This window comes from Monodelphis domestica, chromosome 4, assembly GCF_027887165.1.
Source record: "Monodelphis domestica isolate mMonDom1 chromosome 4, mMonDom1.pri, whole genome shotgun sequence".
Classification (NCBI taxonomy): domain Eukaryota; kingdom Metazoa; phylum Chordata; class Mammalia; order Didelphimorphia; family Didelphidae; genus Monodelphis; species Monodelphis domestica.
The window spans coordinates 441,098,360-441,116,643 of record NC_077230.1 but is presented as its reverse complement, the minus strand read 5'-3'; the positions used below and the strand labels follow the sequence as shown (position 1 = coordinate 441,116,643).

Below are 18,284 nucleotides of genomic sequence, written 5' to 3'. Positions count from 1 at the left end.
TTTTTTTCATTATTTCCCTGGATATCCTTGATCTTTTGTTCTTCCAAATGAACTTTGTTATGGTTTTTTCTAAATCAGTGAAGAAGTATTTTGGTAGTTCAATGGGTATGGCACTAAATAGATAAATAAGTTTGGGTAGGATGGTCATTTTTATTATATTGGCTCGTCCTATCCATGAGCAGTTAATGTTTTTCCAATTGTTCAAGTCTAGTTTTAGTTGTGTGGCGAGTGTTTTGTAGTTGTGTTCATATAGTTCCTGTGTTTGTCTTGGGAGATAGATTCCTAGGTATTTTATTTTGTCTAAGGTGATTTTGAATGGGATTTCTCTTTCTAGTTCTTGCTGCTGAGCTGTGTTGGAGATATATAGAAAAGCTGATGATTTATGTGGGTTTATTTTGTATCCTGCAACTTTGCTAAAGTTGTTGATTATTTCAATTAGCTTTTTGGTTGAATCTCTAGGATTCTTTAAGTAGACCATCATGTCATCCGCAAAGAGTGATAACTTGGTCTCCTCCTTGCCTATTCTGATGCCTTCAATTTCTTTATCTTCTCTAATTGCTACTGCTAGTGTTTCTAGTACAATGTCAAATAGTAGAGGTGATAATGGGCATCCTTGTTTCACTCCTGATCTTATTGGGAATGCATCTAGTTTATCCCCATTGCAGATGATATTAGCTGTTGGTTTTAGATATATACTGTTTATTATTTTTAGGAATGACCCTTCTATTCCTATGCTTTCTAGTGTTTTTAATAGGAATGGGTGTTGTATTTTATCAAAGGCTTTTTCTGCATCTATTGAGATAATCATGTGGTTCTTGCTAGTTTGCTTGTTGATGTGGTCAATTATGTGGATGGTTTTCCTAATGTTGAACCAGCCCTGCATCCCTGGTATGAATCCTACTTGATCATGGTGAATGATCCTTCTGATCACTTGCTGGAGTCTTTTTGCTAGTATCCTATTTAAAATTTTTGCATCTATATTCATTAGGGAGATTGGTCTATAGTTTTCTTTCTCTGTTTTTGACCTGCCTGGTTTTGGAATCAGTACCATGTTTGTGTCGTAAAAGGAGTTTGGTAGAACTCCCTCTTTGCTTATTATGTCAAATAGTTTGTATAGTATTGGGGTTAACTGTTCTCTGAATGTTTGATAGAATTCACAGGTGAATCCATCAGGCCCTGGGGATTTTTTCTTAGGAAGTTCTTTGATGGCTTGATGGATTTCAATTTCTGATATGGGATTATTTAAGAATTCTATTTCCTCTTCTGTTAGTCTAGGCAGTTTGTATTTTTGTATATATTCATCCATTTCTCCTAAATTGGTGTATTTATTGCCATATAATTGGGCAAAGTAATTTCTAATGATTGCCTTAATTTCCTCCTCATTGGAGGTGCTGTCCCCCTTTTCATCTTTAATGCTGTGAATTTGCTTTTCTTCCTTCCTTTTTTTAATTAGATTGACCAGTACTTTGTCTATTTTGTTTGTTTTTTCAAAGTACCAGCTTCTTGTCTTATTTATTAAATCAATAGTTCTATCACTTTCGATTTTATTAATTTCTCCCTTAATTTTTAGGATTTCTAATTTGGTTTTCTGCTGGGGGTTTTTAATTTGATCGCTTTCGAGTTTTTTCAATTGCATTTCCAATTGATTGATCTCTGCTCTCCCTTGTTTGTTAATATGAGCTTTCAGGGATATGAATTTGCCTCTGATTACCGCTTTGGCTGCATCCCAAAAGGTTTGAAAGGATGTTTCGCCATTGTCATTTTCCTTGATGAAATTATTAATTGTTTCTATGATTTCTTCTTTAGCTAAACAGTTTTGGAGTATCATATTGTTTAATTTCCAATTGGTTTTAGATTTGGTTTTCCATGTACCATTACTAATCATTATTTTTATTGCCTTGTGATCTGAGAAGGCTGCATTCATTATTTCTGCTTTTTTGCATTTGTGTGCTATGTTTCTGTGACCTAATGTATGGTCAATTTTTGTGAATGTGCCATGTGGTGCTGAGAAGAAGGTGTATTCCTTTTTATCCCTATTTATTTTTCTCCATATGTCTATTAATTCTAATTTTTCTAAGATTTCATTCACTTCTTTTACCTCTTTCTTATGTATTTTTTGATTTGATTTATCTAAATTTGATAATGGTTGGTTTAAGTCTCCCACTAGTATGGTTTTATTGTCTATTTCTTCCTTCAATTCTCCTAGTTTCTCCATTAGAAATTTGGGTGCTATATTATTTGGTGCATACATGTTGATTAATGATATTTCCTCATTGTCTAGAGTCCCTTTTAACAGAATATAATTACCTTCCCTATCCCTTTTGATCAGGTCTATTTTTGCATTGGCTTTATCAGATATCATGATTACCACTCCTGCCTTCTTTCTATCAGTTGAGGCCCAGAAGGTCTTACTCCATCCTTTAATTCTGACCTTGTGGGTGTCAACCCGCCTCATGTGTGTTTCTTGAAGACAACATATGGTAGGGTTTTGGATTCTAATCCATTCAGCTATTCGTCTACGTTTTATGGGTGAGTTCATCCCATTCACGTTCAAAGTTATGATTGTCATTTGTGGACTCCCTGGCATTTTGATTGCCTTCCCTAATTCTAACCTTTTCTTCTTCGGCTCTACCTTTTAGTCCAGTGATTTACTTTGAATCAGTCCCCCTTGTCCCCTCCCTTGATGTTTCCCTTTTTAGTCCCTCCCTTTTTGTTCCCTCCCCCTCCCCCCTCTCTTTCCCTCCCTTTTTGTTCTCCCTCTCCCCCTCCCCCCCCTTGGTTTTCCCTTCTCCTTACCCTTGTTGGGTAAGATAGAATTCAAGATCCCAATGGATCTGGATGTTTTTCCCTCTCAGAGTTGATTTCCCTGAGATTGAGGTTTAAGTAAACCCCCCCCCTCTCTTCCTCTCCTTCTTATAGGAGTTTTCTTCCCCTCCCCTTCCCCTGTGAATCTTTGTGTGAGAACCATTATTCTATTTGGTCTTTCTTTACCCCCTATTTATACATTACATTTTCCCCACATATTAGTATACATAGGTTGATATAAATGTAGTCCTTATAGAAGAGAGTTTGAGTAAAAGAAGATAACATTTTTCCCCTTTCCTTAATATTTACCTTTTCAGGTATTCCTTGCTCTTTGATTTTCGGTATCAAACTTTCCACAGAGCTCTGGTCTTTTCTTTGCAAAAAGTTGGAAGTCTTCTATTTTGTTGAATGCCCATACTTTCCCTTGGAAGTATATAGTCAGTTTTGCTGGGTAGCTGATTCTTGGTTGGAGACCCAGCTCTCTTGCCTTTCTGAAGATCATGTTCCATGCCTTACGATCATTCAGCGTAGAACTTGCAAGGTCTTGTGTGACCCTGATTGGCATTCCTTTATATCTAAATTGTCTTTTTCTGGCTTCCTGTAGGATTTTTTCTTTTGTTTGATAGCTTTGGAATTTGGCAATTTCATTCCTGGGAGTTGTCTTTTGGGGGTTTAGTGTAGAAGGTGTTCTGTGAGCTCTGTCAGTGGCTGTATTGCCCCCTTGTTCTAGAATCTCTGGGCAATTTTCTTTGATTATATCTTGTATCACCATGTCCAGTTTGGTGTTTATTTCTGGCTTTTCTGGGAGTCCAATTATTCTTAAATTTTCTCTTCTCCCCCTGTTTTCCAGATCTATCACCTTGTCGGTGAGATATTTTATGTTCTCTTCTAATTTCTTGGTGTTTTGGCTTTGCTTTATTAGTTCTTGCTTTAAAGCCTGGTTTTCTTTTACAGTTTGGTCAAACTGGTTTTGTAGATGCGTGAATTTCTTTTGCATCATTTCCCACTTTTCCTCCCAGAGGGCTTCCATCTTTTTGGTCCTTTCTGATTCAAATTCTTCATGGGTTTGTGGAGAGTTTCTATTTCCTTTGGAAGATTTTGGAGAATTTTCTTGTATATCTTCTTCTATCTGCTCTGTATTTTGTATTTTGGCTCCATAAAATGTGTCCAGAGTCGCCCCTTTCTTCTTATTTTTCTTGGTATTTTGGGGCTTCTGTGCTTCTGTGGAGTTTGTCATCTCTGAACGTGGAAGATTGGCTTTTCTTGTCTTTGTCTGGTGATCAGAGGCTTTAGTCCTGGGCAGATGTTGGTTCTATGAGCGTTCCCTGGGTTAAACTGAATATGCCTCACTGGAACTGGAATGGAAGGGTCGGACCACGAGGCCACACTCTCCCCCTGGCTCGATTTCCGGAAGTTGCCTTCAGAATCCCTGGCCGTGAGGCTGTTTCGTCGGCCTGGGCTGCCGCTTCCCCAAGCTCCGAGAGCACAGACTTTCACTGAGACTTGGATAGCAGGATCCAGCCCGTGAGGCTGTCTTGCCCGCCCTGAGGGTTGCTGTTGTTTTGACCAGCTCTCTGCAGCGGAGGCCCCAGGCAGTAACTTTCACCCGGACTGGGACTTGGGTAGAAGACCCTGAGGGTTGTTGTTCCTCAGACCCTGCTCTCTGAGCCCGGCGCGGCTGCCGCTTCCGGGAGCCTTGGACTCTGCGCTCCTACCCCTGAGGTCCGAGGGATCTCGGGTTCTGGCTTTTAAGGGGAGCCGTACCTTTTGAACCGGGTCCAGGTCCAGGAGGAGGGTTCCCAGGGTCTGTGCTGTTGATCGTTTTGAATTTCGGCGCCTTAGGAGCTTCTAGTTTGAGATCGGTCGGGAAGGGTTTTCCGGAGATCTGAACTTCAGCTTTCTCTAAGCCGCCATCTTAACCGGAAGTCCGGTCACTCATTTCTTCATTTAAACCCTGGAATCCTAGAGTGGAGCATAGATATGGCTGTCTATCATCATGAAAGGATCAGGGAGGGACCATGGAATATTAAGCAGACCTCCTCAGGAATATCCAGGAGGGCTGGATGGAATATTGGGGAGGGCTAAACGATGAGCTTCCCAAACTGTATTTAATGACTCAAGATGCTAAATGAATTTGTCTCAGAGTTTTCTGCATAGTTAAAGCCAGGAGGGTTGATGAGGTCACCAAGAGAGGAAGAGTATCAAGAGAGAAAAAGGCAGGCAAGTAGGTGAGAACCAAGAGAGAGAAGTGTCAAGCAATCAAAGGAAGGCAAGCATATCCAGGAGGGAAGGCTGATTAAGAGTGTTAAAAATGAAGAGCAGAGGACCCCCTACGTAGCTCAGTGGATTGAGAGCCAGGCCTGGAGATGGGAGGTCCTGGGTTCAAATCTGACCTCAGACACTTCCTAGCTGTGTGACCCCGGCCCAGTCACTTGACCCCCATTGCCTAGCCCTTACCACTCTCCTACCTTGGAGCCAATACACAGTACTGATTCCAAGACAGATTGTGAGAGTTAAAAAAAAAGTCATTGAACTGAATAACAAATGGTTCACTGGCGAACCTCTGAGAAGCCAGTCTAAGGTTCGGTGTTCTGCTCTCTTTGATACTACAAGAAACAGTGGATTGTGCTAATTAATTAGTTTCCCATTTAGGGAGGACTATTTTGTGCCCATTTCCAAGTCACACCTAAACTATCCAAGCCTCAGGGGGGGAATGAACTGAAGATGGAGGAAGCCTTCTGCTCTGAAGCTTACAGAATCCATGAAAAATCTCTATGGCTCTAGAACTCCCATCCCAACTAGTCTTGGTCCTCCTCTTCTCAGGCAGCCCCTTCCTTAGTCACATCCTTCTGCAGGCAAAACACCATGAGACCCTGTTTGGCTAACTCAATATGAATAATCGTAAGAACTTGCCGTCACACTCTGCTCAGGAATCCTCTCCCAGATCCTCCTCCTGGCTTTACTGACTGTTCTTGTCCCACTTTCCCATGGATAAAGGGAAGCACTTCCTGGGATCAGATTTTTTAGTCAGGAGTCAAGGAGTTGGGTGCCAATGGTCTTCCGGCCTCCTAACCTCCACTGGGGTCTCCCAGCAGCTGCTGGACCACCCACTCACCTCTGGCCTCAGGCTTGGCTCTTGTTCCTACTGCCTCAGCTCCCTTGTCATCGACTCTGGATTAATACAGCCCCATTAGGTAAAGGGCTCCAGTGGCACAGCCCTGACCATCCTCTGTTCTCTTCTCGGTTCCCAACCTGAACCCATGGCCAGGCTGGGAAAAAAGAGAGATGGCCTTCTATCTACTGCGTCATCTACCAGCCTCTGTCTTTCTGCTAGCTCCTGGCACATGCATATCCTCATGGTGCTCTCCTTTGCCACACACTTGTCTACCCTTCTCCCTCTCAGACCCAAGCTGTCATTGGGGTTCAGCAGGCAGAACCCCAATCATTGTGCTAGAGATGAGATAAGGTAGTTGAGGAAGCAGGAGCAGTCTTTCTGGGGCTGGTCTGAGACCCCTTCTGGGTGCATCTTCTGTTGGACCTCTTGCATGGGCCTGGGCTTCCAGAGACCTTCCTCTGAGGAGGAGGAGGAGGAGGAAGAGGAGGAAGAGGATGAGGAGGAGGAAGAGGAAGAGGAAAAGGGCGGCTCTTCTGGTGTCCATACAGGGTACCTCTGAGTACCAGGAGAAATCGTTTCTGCTAAGATCTAGATAGAGTCTGTGGTGAGGCGAAAGCAACCAGTGACAATGCTTGCCACATCCTGAGGCTCACCCAAGCCCAAGCCCAAGCCCATGCCCTCCCTAGGGCTGGCCCACCCAGGACAGGGCAAAGAGAACACATCACCCTGATTCTCTGGTTTGGATATGTCCAGGGAGATAAGGAAGACATTGGAGAGGTGGATGTGTGAGTTTATTTATTTTCAACCTTTACCTTCTGTCTTAGAATCAATACTATGGACTTTGTCTTGGTTCCAAGTCAGAAGAGCAATAAGGGCCAGGCAATGGGGTTATGTGACTTGCCCAGGGTCACACAGCTAGGAAGCATTTGAGTCCAAATTTGAACCCAGGACCTCCCATCTCTATCCACTGATCCACCTAACTGCCCCCTCCCTTCTCTCTCTTGACAGGAAATGTCTGTCAGTGATATAGTTACCAGCCAGCCCAGAGTATAGGGATTATGGAAGGGGGAGAGAGAACTAGAGATGGTGGGTAGGAGTAATGGGGAGAGTGGGGAGCTCCATCTTAACAGAACTTCTCTGTCTGTGTAACAGACTATATCTGGCTCCCCTACATTATCTCCAATTCTCATCCTGGGGGCAGTCCTGGGGGAGGAACCATAGGTGTGTGGTGCCCTGAGGGGAGAAAGGGACCCTTCCTTTGCTGCTGAGCTCTAGGAGAAGCTCCCTCACTGTCCTGGCCCCAACTTCTAGCAGTAGCCAACAGGCACCGGAAATTCCTTCAGAAATTCCCAGGCCTTTTGGGCAAGAATAGAAAACTGGAGGGATGATTGATTGTGCTGAAAGAGCAGCATGTGTCCAGGCTTGGCTCTACAAGAACTGCCAGAGTGATAAGAAGATGGTCTGTTTGTGGGGTAGCATAGCTGACCAGAGCCTCCAGTTTGGCTTTAGTTTGTGGTTTGGGGGATGTTTCTTTTTTTAAAAATAAGAACAAATTCAGGCTGGCCCAAAGTCCAGATTAATTTCTGCTCCTGGTATAGAAAAAAGTCAAAACTAGAAAATACTAAAGCTGAATGGAAATGATTATTTAATCATATTAGGTTTATTAATCAATGAGTAAATCAATCATTAATAAAGCTAATCAATAATATTAAAATATTCTATAAAATGAAAGCTACGCTGGAATGAGGCCTGTATTTCTCAGTGTAACTTTTCCTCAAAATAAGCCGTCTTCCATGACAGAATACCATGCCATGAGCTGTGTGCCACTGACATGACACCACCACGGTATTTAAGTGTTTTTTACGATCAATTGGATGCTGCCTCATCCTTTCCATTGGCTTCTGATCTCCCAGGTGCAATCACTGAAGCTCCCTATTACCTGAAGTCAGAATCTGAGTTGTGTAATGTTTGCTACTGGGTGGTTGGTGTGTTTTTCCTGTTTTGAAACACACCAGGTAAAGTGGTTTTCTTTTCTCTGTAAAAGGAAAACTCCCCCCTTACTTTGATCTTAAACAGTAAAGATCTTTTAGTGTGCAAAAAAAAAGAAAAGAGAAAATGAGCTGTCCAGTGCTGAAAGTCTTCCAGTATATGTTGGGTGAATACTTGAGAGGAGGGAGGTATTGTAGAAGGGTTACTGCTAGAACATGGATGGAGCCTAAGCAGCTGTAGTACATCAATCAGAGGGGCTGGATGGTGTTGGTGCCGGGGCATAATTGAGGTGTGTTGTGGCTACCTCTGGCTCCAACATGGTGGCCAGATTAGGCTCAGTGAGGGTCCCATTGGCATTGGATTTGGTGACTGGACACTTGGGTGCCTGCCTATCATTGGTCTTTTTTTTTTTGTTGCCATAGAAGGATGTAGATGCTTCCTGATGGCTTCACAGCAACCCACACAGGAACAAAGAATCTTGCCAAGCCAGTGAAGGTTCGAACTACCTCCCCACCATAGTCTCACTCCCCTTCAAATCCCAGAGGTCATTGGAATCCAGGGATCTCTTAGAGACAGTAGGGTGGGCATGGAGCTTGTTTTCTTACTTCCATGGTTCTATGTCTACTGGACTCCTTCCCTTCGAACATTCCCTTGGTCCTATTTTATTTGTATCTTTTTAAATAAATCCTTATCTTCCATCTTAGAGTCAATACTGTGTATAAGTTCTAAGGCAGAAGAATGGGTAAGGGGGTTAAGTGACTTGCCCAAGGTCACGTTGCTAGGTTTGAGCCTAGGACCTCCCAACTCTCTGGGCCATGACTCTCAATCCACTGAGCCATCTAGCTGACCCTATTCCCTTGATCTTATTCCATGAACATAACAGAGCCTTGGCAAAGCTCAACCTGGGACTCCAAAAGGGTTCCATAAGCATTGGCCAGGTGACCAAATAAAACGGTCCTATTTGAAGACAATGCCTGGACCTGGTCACTCCATGTTTTTGGATCTCTTTGGAAAAGGACTTCTCATTTTTGGCTCTCCTACAAATGCTGGAAAATTTCTTGAGGAAGCTACAAGTAGTTAAGTCTATAGAAAGAAGGGTCCTTCCCGGGGGAAGAGTGAATCAGAAGCAGAGAAGAACTCAATGGAAAGGTCACCACCAAGAACAGGGTTAGCTGTGGGGGTAATGGAACTTGGAAGCAGGAAAGGAGAGGGACATAGGACTGCATGTTGGCAATGGAGCAGCTATGCTGGACCCCCTTCCAAAGAGAATCCAGTGTGTGCACTTCTTGAGGGAAGAAACTCCTTTGTATGCCTGCCTCCTTCAAAGCAGATGGGTCACCCCTTTGTCATGTACAGTCTTTATTGTCTGGGGCAAGTGGAATGACCTAGACATAATAGGACTTGAACCCAGAACTTCCAGGCTCCAAGGATGATCTATGGCCTGTTATTCTACTCTGCAAAGCCTTGCAGTATTGTGCCCAGGAGAAGCTTACTAAATGGGGTTTTCTTCAAGGCTCAGCCCAAGTACCAGCTCCCCTACACAGCCTTGCCCAGGTATTAGCTTTCCATCTCCCAATGGCTTTATATATATTTGAGGTCGACTTCTCTGGGTGCACTTGGCATTTCTTCCCCATAGAATAGCCGAGATTGCCCTCTTCTCCATCCAGGTGGAGACCTTTAGCTATCCACAGGTTTGGGACTCCCCCTCACTCCTGGCTCCCTCCTCCCCCAACCCATTCCACAGCCACCTTTACAGGCTTTGGGCCTCCCTGCCACTTCTTCCGTTGCCACCTCCACACCCTCCCTCTCTTTCCTTTCCCACAATTAAGCCTTGCTGTACCATCATCTCCCTCTCACCTCATTTGCCTTGGGTTGAACCCCTGTCAGTGGCCTTTGTGGCCCTGGCACTTAGCACAGCGACTGGCACAGGGTGGATTCTACTTTTTTTAAACCCTTACTTCCCATCTTAGAGTAAATACTGTGTATTGGTTCCAAGGCAGAAGAGTGGTAAAGGCTAGGCAATGGGGATTTGAACCCAGGACTGCCTGGCTCTCCAACTACTGAGTCACTTAGCTTACCCCCAGAGTAGAATTCTTAATGTTTTTTAGCTGGCATGGCCTCCACTGGAGACCCCTAGGAAAGGAGGCAGCAGGATCCAGAGCAGTGTCTGAGAGAGCCCGGGCAGGGGTACGTCTGGAGTCTCTGTCTGGATAGTACTCAGACCCCATGAACACTTTGCTGGTAACCTCTATGTCGTTGCCACTGTTTGGGTTCATGGGGGCCAAGTCATGGCCAAGAGAAGCTCTTCCTGGGAAGTAGGGAGAGGATCTGGGACTGGGGGACAGGAAGACGGAGGCTGCCCTGGGAAGGAGGCAAGTCCCCTGGCTTGGGGACGGGAGAGGTGGCCTGGCAGATTTTAGACGATCAAGCTTCAATGAGATATTTATGACCTAGGAGGAGAGGGGTTACAGAATGCCATCAAGAAAGGCAGTGATGGCTTCCAGGCCTTACATGTGTTCCTGTCATGCCAGGAGATGGTGGACATGTTTCTTAAGAGCTGCCATACTAATAGAAGCGGAGCTTGGCCTTGATATCTGAATAACTTGGCTTCTCAAACAAGATGTCCCCTGCATCCCTCGGTGTATCTTTCTTGGTGTACCAGTCCTCGGCCATCAAAATCCCCATAGCAACCAGAACCAGAGAAGCCAGGCCAACTCGGATGATTTGGCCAAGGGTATGCGAGTCGGAATATAAGTCTGGAGAGACAAAAGAGCCCTGGAGAGTTAGAAAAGACAGCTCCGGGCTGCTGGTGACCCTCGAGGAGGCCCCCTTCTCCCCAGACTGGGCCAGCTTCCCCAAAGTTTCCAGCCACAACTGGTTCTTGAGCCAAGCGGAGCATGCCTGATCCCTCCTTCACACGTCCTGCAAATGCTCAGAGATAGCTTTTCTTCCCCAGGCTAAAAATCCCCAATTCCTTCAGCTGATCCCCATTTATCAAGTTCTTTTACCATCCAGGCCATCCTCCTCTGGACACTGTTCACTTCTTAAACTGTGGCAACCACACATGACACAGCCCTCAAATTGGTCTGACCAGGGCATGGCAGACCCACTCCCCTTCTTTGGGACACCATGTCTAGATACGATAGCCCTAATATTGTCTTCACTCTCTTAATGTCCTGCCATACTCCTAACTCATTTTGGGCTTGTGGTCCACCAGAAACCCCAAATCTTGATCTCCCCAAAAGGAATAAGCATCCAAGCAACATGTCCTCCCATTTTTTTTAACCCTTACCTTCTGTCTTGGTTTCAATTCTAAGACAAGAGCAGCAAGGGTTACGCAATCAGGATGAAGTGACTTACCTAAGGTCACACAGCTGGGAAATGTCTGAGGCAAGATTTGAACCCAGATTCCCCCAACTCCCAGTCTGGTGCTCTATCCCTTGTACTACCTAGCTGCCCAATATTAAACAGCCTTATAAAATTGATGTGTTTTCTTTGAAGTACATAGCACAGGCCACCTAGGCATACATCTCTTCTAAACAATATCTCTAGCAGCCAGAGGGATAACTATGGGGTCAGGAAGACCTAGAACTTCTGTTCTTGGTGCTTACTTACTAGCTGTGTGACTGTAGGCAAGCCAAACGCCCTCTCTGTTCCCTAGGCAACTCTGTAAGAGTGTAAGTCACAAACTGCATATCTGTACCACTGGAAGGCATTGCTGTACACTGGGAAGGAGTTCTCCCCCCAGGAAAATTACAGGTTTAGATATCCATCCCTCCCCAAGCTCCAAATCTTTAAAGGGAGCGCTCATTGTTTCAACCTGTCTAGATCTCTTGGGATCTTATCTGCCATGCTAAGCATTAAGCATCCCTCTGAGTCTTGAGGCACCCACAAGCTTGAGAAAGAATACCTTCTATCCAAGCCATGCTGGAATGTCAAACAGGACCACAGCAAGATCCCCCCGGGCAGCCCATTACGGAACAACTTGAAGCTGACATTTATCCATGCCTGACTACTTTCTAAGTCTGCTCAGTCATTCCTCCTGAAGCCATGGGGCTGCCTTGTCATCCAGACCCTCTTTCTCCACCTTGCCCATGGAATGGAAGAAGCCACCAAATCAAAAGCTTTCCTGATCTCCAGGGACACCCAGCTTAGGTCATTGCCCTGATCTAGAGGCTACGAATCTCGCCAAAAAAAGAGATGAGCTAAGTATGGCACGACCTGGTGATTCACTCATCCTGGCCCTTGGTGATCACTCCTCCCTTCTATGTGTCCTCACAAAGCACACTTTTCACAACACATTCTAGAACTTTGCAAGAAGGTTCCAGGCCCACCTGGTGCCCTCCCACATTCCTGCTCCCCCTCTGGTCCTCTCTATATGATAGCTGATTGTTCTTCATCCCTGTTCTAGCATCCCTTTTCAGTGATCTGTTTTATGGTCATCTTTTGTTTTCTCTGCCAAGGCAATTAGAAAAAATAAATGATGATGACCAATGGGAAGTTGGGGTCCATGATTGGTAGGGTGAAAGCAAGAGAAGGCTGAGCTTCCCTAGTGCCAACAATTATGGGATTTTAGTAATAATAATAATAATAATAATAATAATAGTCAAGTGAGCAGAGCAAAGAGAGCCAGAGACTCACACCTGCAGCATTTTGCCAAAAGCACAAGCTCCGAAAAAAGAGCTCTGTAGTGTGCGTTTATCCAGATTTATCTCCCGAGCCTCCATATGTAAAATGAGGATGTAACTTAAAAGGATGCTGGGAACGTAGCTCAGCTGTGGCAAATTTTCCATCTGCACACTAGATGAGTCCCCCAATCTGGCCCTAACAGTGACGACTGGGGACCATTATGGCTGGCTGATGTATCTGTCAGAGCTCCATCTCCCATGGTTCTGTTGGTGACAGCTGATGGGGAAGATCCCAGTCCCAAGCTCTCTGCTCCATGCTGTCTTCTGTCTTTCCTCTCTTTTGGGGCTTATCTGGACTTCCTTTCTCTTTGAACTGGATCTGATTGCCTGGAAGTCAGTCTTAGCCTGGAGCTCTCAAAGATGGGGACTCAGTGTTATGAGCCAGGGACAGAATTGGGGATGGGGTGTCTCAGCCTCACTCCCTGAAGGAGGGTGTCTACCAGCCCCTGGATGCCCTCCCCTCCTTGAGCCAGGAGAGGAAAATGGGAAGGAATCCTTATCTCCCACCCCTCAAGCTCAGACCCAGGAGCAAGTAAGGGCAGCAAGAGTCTCCATTCCCTCCCTGAGACATCTGAGCCCTGTGGTGATCCCTGGGGAAGGTGGGAGCCTCTGGGACTTGCCAGAACCATTTTGTCTACAGAGGCAGAGAGGATCTGCCATGGCCTTAGGCTTCCTTGGCACCGATGGTTCCTGGGGCTTTCACCTATCCATCTAACCTCCTTTTTCTCAGTCTCTGCTGCTGGCGCATCACTACACTCTCTGCTAACCAAGGCTCTATCCAGTCCTGGGCCCTCTTCTCCCTCTTCATCATCTGGCTTGGGCGATCTCATCATCTCTATGAAAATGACTCCTAGTCTAGCCATCCAGCCCTAATCTTGGAGCTAGAGGACTGCTGGCATCCTGATCTGGTTGTCTTCTGGGCATCTGAGCCCAACACTTCCAAAACAGAGCTCCCTTTCCCCTTCCCTCTCCAAACTGCCCCCTTCCATGTGCAGGGAGCTACTAGTCACGTTCCCATCTCTTAGTTATCTATGACTCCTCCCTCTTCCTCAGCCCCCAAATCCAACCAGTTGATGATGTCATTTGTTTGTATCTACTTCTGTCTCATCTTCTAACAGGACAGGAGAACCTGATGGACAGAGCCCTGGCTTTGGAATTAGAAGATCTGAGTTCAAATCTTGGCTCAGCCAGCCACTCACTACCCATAGGAGCTTGGGCAAGCCATTTGACTTGTATCTGTAAAATCAGGGGCAGGGACTCAGGATCCATCCGCTTAGCCCCCAGCCTCTCTCAGGCCTCCATTGCCTCTTGTCTCAGGAGGCCCTGGTTCATATCTGACCTCAGACACTTCCCAGCTGTGTGACTCTGGACAAGTCACTTCACCCCCATTGCCTAATCCTTCCCACTCTTCTGCCTTGGAGACAATACACACTATTGAGTTTAAATTTTATTAGCTGCATAACCCTTGACAAGTCACTTAACCCTTGAATGCCTTAGTTTCCTCAACTGTAAAATGGGGATAATAATAGCCCCTGCCTCCCTGGGTTACTGTGAAGATAAAGAGCCTGGCTTAACACTTGTTTTTTCCTTCCCCTTCTCCTTCTATGCTTCCTAATGGGGGGAATCATGTCAAAGGAGAAGGGGCTGCCTTGGGAGATTCCCCTTCATTGAGAGCCTTGGGCAGAGGCTGGATGTCCATTGACCAGATTTGGACTTAGCTACACCAGAGTCACCTGAGATTCTCTGATTCTGAGGTCTTAAGAATTTAAGTCAGGAGCCAACTGGGTAGCTCAGTGGATGGAGAGCCAGCCTGAGAGATGGGAGGTCCTGGGTTCAAATCTGCCCTCAGACATTTCCCAGATGGGTGACTCTAGGTAAGTCACTTACCCCCCTCACCCCTCCATTGCCGAGCCCTGACCACTCTTCTGCCCTGGAACCAATACACAGTGATGATTCTAAGACGGGAGGAAAGGACTTGAAAATTTAATTCAACCAACATTTGTGGGCAGGGACCATGCCGGGCACTGGGGATATGAAGGAGCAGCCCCAGGTCACTCGTGCCCTCCAGGAGTGTCCATTCTTCCAGGAAGGTTGGCTGGGAGAATTAAGGGATGGTGGCATGTGCACAAGCTGGTAAATGCAAAGGAATTTCAGGAGCCCCCACAGGTGGGTCAGGCATGGCTCCCTGTAGGAGGTGGAAGCCCCTGCAGGGGAACCACTGGGGCCTTGGGAATGGGGATGGGAGAGAGCCTGCTGAGCTCGAGGAACAGCAAACCGGCAAGTTTGTCTGGAAGACAGAATTGGTGAAGCCAAAAGCTTGTAGAGGGCCTCCCAACAAGGCCACTGAGTCAATTCTGTAAAGGAGTATTATGCCCATTTTGCAGATGAGGAGCCTGAGGTCCAGAGGCGTGAACATGATTTGTTTCGGGACTGTCCAGTGAGGATGTGGCGACAGTGGGATTCGGACTTCCTCGCCTCGGGGTCCAGACTCCTTTGCTGGGGTCATTTGCTGTTACAGGAAAGCCATGAAAGTCCTGCAGGCCATTGGGTGGGCCCCTTCCTCACCCACATCCTCCCTTAAAGGTCCCACTAAAGCTCTCAGCTCCTCAGGGCCCTGGGCTGGCCTGGAGGCCATACTGAGTCCATGGGGCCAAGGGAGGCATCTACCCGCTAGAGTAACTGCCTGGGATGTCCTGCTCAACCGGAATCAGTGAATGAATGAACGAAACATTGAATAAGAGCTGTGAGAATTAGCTTGCTATCCTCACTCAAATGGATCAGCCTTTATTTGTGACTTAATGAGGATCAGTGATGAGATCAGTGAGTTGAGTAGGATAAAATTAAGTTTGAGTTGGTGAATATTATTGGACTGCTGCGTGTCCCAGTGGACAGAGCACTGGACCTAGAGTGAGGAAGAGCTGAATTCAAATCTGGCCTCAGACACTTACTCGCTGTGTGAACCTGGGTAAGTCACTTCACCCTGTTTGCCTCAGTTTGCTCATCTGTGAAATGAGCTGGAGGAGGAAAGGGCAAACACTCCAGTGTCTTTGCCAAGAAACCCCCACATGGGGTCATGTAGAGTCAGACAGGACTGAACACCAACAATGTGGTTAGGTCACGTGTAGTAATGATTATATCACTTCCATGGGTTGTATAAGATAAATGCATTAATTAGTCCTATATTAACTTGTGTTAGAGGCAGAGATTTGCCAGTCCTTCCTGCTCTGCTCCTTGCAGAACAACGCTCCGAAACCCACAGCTGCCTTCTCAGAAATGTTCATTCCGTCCTTGTGTGCTGGAATACAGATGAGTGGAAAGGCCCCTTAAGGATGCTGCCGAAGGACCAGTGGTTGATGGACATCTCCTTTAGCCAATCACAAGAGACCCCACCCTTCTGAAGATGACATCATGAATTGTATTGCCTTGTTAGTGACCCCCTCCCAAGGGCCATACAATAAACAGAGGCATCCTGGACCTCGAGGAAAGTCTTGGATTCAATTGATCAGGGATTACTGGTCCCCCGAATAAATTGATGCATGCTCAGAGCTCTGCCTCAGTTGCATTTTGTTAAGGTTTTGATATTTTTTTTTGTGGCTCACAGAGCTTACTAGAGGGGCAGAAAGCTGGTGGGGGGTGGGAGAAGTGCTGTTGATCCTCTTCTCTGCTTGGCTACCTTGTTCCAGCCCCCAGGGCACCCTCTGTTCCCCTCCCCTGATTTGCTTCTCAGATTGTTGAATTCTCCATTATGTTCCTCAACCATCTTCAGGAATGGTGGTCTGCCCCTCTGCCTGCTCTCTTTCATCCCTTCCTTCCACTATCCCCTCTTCTCAGGATAGGGAGAGATGGGGAACATCCATGGTAGATAGGCAGAGCCTGGGGTGCCTCCTGTTCTGGGCCCGAGAGTCACTCCTGTGCTGCTTTGGGGAGCACTGGTCCTCTGGTGCCCTGACCCTGGGGCCCAGACAGGGCTCTGGCAGAAGAACTCCATGAGAATCAGAGAAACCCATCCACATGTATCTTGGTCCTGGGCTCTGCTTAGAAGCTTAGGGCCAGGAGAGAGCTGGGTAGCTGGAGCTCTTACTCATCTGGGGAGTCTCCTCAAGAAGCGCTTCCTTAGATTCGTCCTCCTGCCTCCAGCTGAGCTCTGGGACCCTTCATGGAAGATCAGAGATGTAGCTGTGGAGTCACAGCAGGTCCTTAGTCTGTCCTAAGCTGCCCCCTCTCAGTGGGGCCCAGCCCAGGTGGTATTAGATGCTGCCATCTCAGACTGTCTCCCATGCCCCATGGCCTGAGCCCCCCACTCCATGTCAAGCCCACATTAAGTCACCATAAGAACCTTCCTTTCCTCCAGTGTCTCCTGCCCCCAGAGGGGACCTGGGTAAGAGGAAGCATCTTAGGCCTCCATCCCAGACTCTTTATCTCGTTCTAAGCTGTTCCTTTAAATGCCTAGAAAACTTTCAAATCCCACACCCTTGACTTAATCCAGGGAGCAACAGGGTTGGGCTGTAGCAGCCAGGGAGAAACAGCAGAGAAGCAGCCATAATGGTTCTCAGCACTAAGGTTTAGTGAGATACGCAGTCTCCAGGGTCACCAGCTCCAGGCAGAAGGCCAGTGGTACAAGTGGAGAAGAGGAGAGGATGTTCCCAGCTGGGAATGAAGAGTTGGTTTGGGGTAAGGGCAGGGTTTGGCCACACTGCTTGGCCTTTCGAAAGCATGGTGGCAGTCGCAGTGGGGCACCCTCCATTGTTCCTCCTCCTTCCCAGACCTAGGAAAGGGTCCTCTGTAAACTTGACCCCAGACACTCATAATCATTCAGCTCTTAACCCTGAATGAGTCTCCTTCTCCTACCCCAAAACTGTCATCTCCCGATCATTTAGATCATGGGATCATGAATTGAGAAATGGAAGGGATCCCAGAAGTCATCTCCTCCATTCAAAGAAGAGGAAATGGAGACCGTCAGAGGTGAAGCATCACATAGGTAGGTAAGGGGCAAGATCTATATTCTGCCCTGGCTCACCTGATTCAAGATGGTGCTTGGGTCTTGCACAAATGAATGGATTCCCAGTGTCCCATAGATTAGTCAAAGATGCCCACTACTTAACCTCTCTCCCTGGGGTCCAGCTCATGACCCTTGACTCCAGGATTCCTCACTGCCACCTGCTGGAAGCATCCCTGCTGACAAGGGGGTACTGCTCTCAGCAGCACTGCCCTGGACAAATGACCATCTAGTCTCAGCTGAAAAATGACTAGTGACAGACATCTTGGTAGAGAGGGAGGGACCTTTGAGTGAATCCCAGCAGCAGGATTTTGGAACCTCAGTTTTCTTAGCTGCAATATAAGAAGGCTGAACTCTCTTGGAAGTAGATCTCTGCCCTGTCCTCATCTGTGGAAGGCAAGCATCCTCCTCTCTCCCTCTTCCTTTCCTGGGACAACAGGGTTTATGCACACAGAAGGTGCTTAATGTGTGGGTGTTGTTTGGACCCAGATTGGAATGAAGTGAAGGTAGCAGAGCATCTCTGGAGAAACCAGCTTAAAAGTTAGGCCAGTGGAGATAGTGCCAGAAGAATCCCAGGGATTTGGCATTCTTGAAAATGGGCAGAAATGGGCATGGTGGGACAGTCACCACATCACAATTCTGCAAATACTCCCTAAGTAATCCTTAGAAGCCTCTGTTGATGATTGAGTCC

At 46.6% G+C, this 18,284-nt stretch overlaps 1 long non-coding RNA gene across 1 annotated transcript; it reads right to left on the bottom strand.

Moving 5' to 3' along the window:
- Positions 1-10,335: 10,335 nt before the first annotated feature.
- On the bottom strand, positions 10,336-12,124 carry LOC130454006 (uncharacterized). The gene is made up of 2 exons (XR_008911682.1): positions 11,820-12,124; positions 10,336-10,665 (listed from the first exon to the last, which is right to left on the bottom strand). It is a non-coding gene; the product is annotated as an uncharacterized LOC130454006 (long non-coding RNA).
- Positions 12,125-18,284: the final 6,160 nt, after the last annotated feature.